Below are 4,751 nucleotides of genomic sequence, written 5' to 3' on the forward strand. Positions count from 1 at the left end.
GATATCCTGCGGGTAGCAAAACAGACCCACCTGTGAGCATCTCAAATCCTGAATCATCCCAACACGTCATAGTTCTGAGCCAAGCAGGAGTATCAATGAAACATCTGTTAGGGATAACATTGTTTTACCCTAACTGTTTTGGGTAAAGATAATAAAATGATGAATCATGGTTTGTCAGATAAAGTGTATGTGACTTTAAGCTAAAGGAATGTAATTAAGGGTGCAGCTGTAAAAGTACTATATAAGCAGCAAGGCACTCTCTGGCTCTTACTGGCTGGCTTATTGAAGACTGCGTTCTTGCTGGATCGGGGAGGAGAAGAAGTGTTGGATTACTTTGAAGATATTTCTCAACGGAGAGAAGATAAGTTTTGGACAGATTTATTATATGTGTACTGACACTGGCTATTCGACACGGACTTTGCAATTAGAGTATCCTCGACAAGACTTGACTGAATTTGGTATATGACTAATGGACTGTTTATAATGACTATGCTATAATTCTTAAATGGAATAAATTATAATTTTGATAGCACAAGCGTATCTGTATTTTTACTGCGTGTTAACTAGAAAACTTATCTCACACATTTACCTGTCTTCCTATCTGACTTCGCTGCACGTTCTGTTTAGTTTGTTTTCCTTAACACCCGTTGGGGAATCCAGGCTTAACAATAGAATCAATAGAATTTGCATAAGATAAATCAGAAAGATGACCCAAAGAAGAAACCTAAATAATGTTTAACACCTGACAAGTCAGCAGAATATAAGACACTAAAAATGTCATTTTAGCTTTGGTTCATACATTGCAACCAACCATGACTTGCTTAATCTTTTTGTATTATTTGTAAAATAAATAAAAGCCGGTTGGGTTTGATGCTAAAACTGTAAATAATTGTTCATAAATAACGATCACTGAGTTTACACACCCATCTAAGCCAAAACTGTAAGAAACATGCTGCCTTGATTCTGTGAAATCTGGGTTCAAATCCTTATTTTAATGAAATCTAGATTAAAATTCTTGCTCCTCCATATCATTTCCTATTTTTTTAGTCAATTTAGAATAAATAGATGGGAGGATTGATGAAAATCAACTCACTCCTAACAAATGGCTCTCTAGCCTCTGCTTCAGCAGATCTAATGAAAAGGAGCTCACTGTCTCCATCAATAATTTGTATGTGATCCTTACTCTCACTTAGAAGATTTTCCTAATGTTAAATTAGAAATAATTTTGACATATTTATATACTGAATTGCAACCTAGAAACTATCAGTCATTTTTGTTAGGAAGATTGACAGGTAATGGAATTAATCAACTTCGTACAATTATAGTTCCCAGCCTCTACTGGGAGAAACCATGACATTGGACCCTCTGTTAAGAATATAAGATCAAAGGTCCATCTACATTAACATCCTCTTTCCAACATGGCCAGCTTCCATGTAAACAGGTGATAATTTTTTTCCTGTTTTCTGTTTCTGTATTCAAAACTTATTCCTTGGATATGAAAATTTCATTTCAGTATCAAAGTTAGCAAAACAAAATAATTTAATTTAATAATATTAAGCCTAAATATTTTGTCTTGAAAGAAACAAAAGTACTTCAAAGAAGCCACTGTTATAGCTAACTTTCCCTTTAGACAATCTTAGCAAATCTTCTCAAACTTCGTTTCTTATCAACAGCTCTAAACACTTCCATAACCTACTATATTGCACTGTTCACACAATTCCATTTATTCTTCACTGTTTCTCATGAGTCCCTAGATGAGAATATTCAACAGGAGCCACAATGTTTACGTATAGAGTAACTAAAGAGTGTGACATCTATAGGGATTTAGATCAGAAGTAGGAACACGGTTTCAATGGTGCAAAGTGGTGCGTCTGCTGCAGCCCCATAATATGTCAAAACCCTGGTATGTGAAAAAGCTGACGCTTGTTGTGTGAAAAAGCTGACGCTTCCTGAGATCTGATGCAAGACTGCTAAAAAAAAAAAAAACCCTCTTCAAGATGCTGCAGAAACCCAAGTAAGATTGTGAACATTTCACACAATATTATGTGTGTTTCTGATAATCCCACACAAGATCTGATGAAGTTTTGATGATGTTTTTATGAGAACCAGAGGTGGTATTCAGCGGGTTCTGACCAGTTCTGGAGAACCGGTAGCAGAAATTTTGAGTAGTTCAGAGAACTGGCAAATACCACCTCTGGCCCCATCCCCATCTATTCTCTGCCTCCTGAATCCCAGATGATTGGCTGGGTCTTCTTTTGTTGCCCTGCATAGGAGAACGGAGCTGGAAAGCAGGTTAACGGGGTGGGGAGGGAATGGCATTTTGCAGTAACCTTCCCCAGGAGTGGGGAGGGAATGGAGATTTTGCAGTATCCTTCCCCTGCCACGCCCACCAAGCCATGCCACAGAACCGATAGTAAAACATTTTTGAATCCCACCACTGATGAGAACTCTTGCGAGTGACCCTGTTAGCTTTTAGATGAAAATATACATTTTGAGAATAAGATTACAACATTTTAAAAGGAGGGAGAGAGAGAGAAAGAAAGCTTTCTATGACTGCATGCTCATGAATACAGACCGAGTGGGCTGGACAACATGAGAATGTATAATGGCGAGCAAATTCTGTCCCTTCCTAATTGGGTACTCGCATGCTGGAACAAAGTAGGGCCACTTTATTGATTTTTCTGTTAGCTTAGTTACAGGGTTTATATATCCCTCCAGTCAAAGCTGACTCTGAACAGCTTGCTTGCCTTGTTCACACAAATAAGGTTAAACTGTATAGTTTAAAATACCAATACAATATAATAAAAACAAAGTCCCTGAGAGAAATGGGACTCCACTTTCATTAATCTTTAGAGTACAAAATGGAGCAGATCTTAACATTCCCACCCGCAAGGCCTGTTGAAAAAGTGATTTCTGCAGCCAAAATTCAAGCAGGCACCAATTCGAAATCCTTCAGCAGGGAGCTCTTTTAGACAGACCCCAAGAGATGAGAGGGCAGGAGCTCCTACCTTGGGCAGGTAGCATCAGCTTGCAACCTACCCTGCCGACTTTCCCCGTGACCTTCTAAGGAAGTCATTGGAGAAGATTGCAAATGGCAATCACATGATTACAAGGCTCTTGGCAAGTGACAAGTGGTCATAAGTGCGAATGGGTTGCCAAAATTCAAGACTCTAATTAACATGGCTGCAGGAGAAATGGGGCCACGTTTTGCAATGATCAGAAGTGCCTTTACAGGCCGTTATTAATTCCGAGGCTGTTGTTAATTCAAACTGTCATTAAACGAACATTTGTAAGGTTTTCCCTCTTCAATTGAAAATCAAAAGCCCACCCCCTGCACCCACCAGTCCATCACATGTCCAATCAACCATAGTCCCAACTGGGGACATCCCTCCAGACACTCCTCTCCAGGTGCAGGGTACCTTGGCTTTTGAGAAGAATGTGGTTGAGTCTAATCTTCCACCTCTCTATGAAATCCCCCCTCCCAAATTCCCAGGCACAAAATGTGGCAGCCTCGAAGCTTCTAAATAAAATATGGCTTTCAAGGCTTGCAGGAAAGTCACATGACTTTTAGCAGCCATGGTGGCGCAGTGGTTAGAATGCAGTATTGCGGGCTAATTCAGCCCGCTGCCAGGAGTTACATCCTCACCGCCTCAAGATTGACTCAGCCTTACATCCTGAAGAGGTGGAGAAAATGGGGGTCCAGATTGTTGGGGGCAGTATGCTGACTTTGTAAACCGCTTAGAGAAGGCTATAAAGCACTATGATGTGATAGATAAGTCTAAGTGCTATTGCTATTGCTATGATCACTACTTGTGGCCTTTTTGTGAATTTCCAGCAAAAAAAATGCCCACTAGGGAAGCTGGAATCATAAAATGACCATTGAGTTGCTTAACAACCACACTGATTTGCTTAATGACTGCTGTAGAAATTGTTGTAAAATTGACTATGACGTGACTTATGATTACAATGACTTATAATGGAAATTCCAGCCCCAATTGTGGTTTTAAGTTGGGGACTACTTGTATTTATCTCTTCTTTATTTATGGTAAAAAAAAAAGTTTGAAATTCCTTCAAGAGAAGCCTGTTTCCTGGTGACTACATCAATACATACATGTCATTTTCTTGGTCAAAGTACAGAAGAATTCTTTGCTTTCTTCTAGGACTTTTTTTCATAACCTAGTCTAACTTACTGCCTTAGAATTTACTGGATGTCTCTTACTCAAGGCTAACCAAGTCTGACCCTATTTATCTTTGTTTTAGATCCGCCAAGGCTAGGAAAGTGCTGCCACCAAATTTTGTTCCTTCTTTCTGTAATCTTTTTTTTTTTGTATTCATCTCAGTTTTATTCTCCTTGTATTCCATTTCACTTCAATAATTTCTCTATTGCTTTTGAAGAACATGGTGCTATATTCATACAATATGCTTAACCTGGTAAAGATCTAATAACTGCAACCATACAGGTCAGTAATCTTGTTTGTCATAATTCTCTATTTGAGTGGTCTGTGCTTAGATATTGCATGGACTCGCACAAATGGGTCACTCTGGAATCACATCTCCTTCAAGATTTGTGCAGCCTCAATCCTGCTGTTTTACAAGTGAATCTTGTAGACCTTACTCTTTTTGGGTGGCTTGTTAATCTTTGTGAACTCTCTCCACCCTTGCACAACCATTTTTATTCTTGTTTTAATTGAATATATTGATGTTTTAACCCCTTGTAAGCCATCCTGAGTCATGTGTGAATAGCTAGCCAC

The sequence above is a fragment of the Notechis scutatus genome, chromosome 1, assembly GCF_049901735.1.
Source record: "Notechis scutatus isolate UNSWTSFEM ecotype Mainland chromosome 1, rNotScu1.2, whole genome shotgun sequence".
Classification (NCBI taxonomy): domain Eukaryota; kingdom Metazoa; phylum Chordata; class Lepidosauria; order Squamata; family Elapidae; genus Notechis; species Notechis scutatus.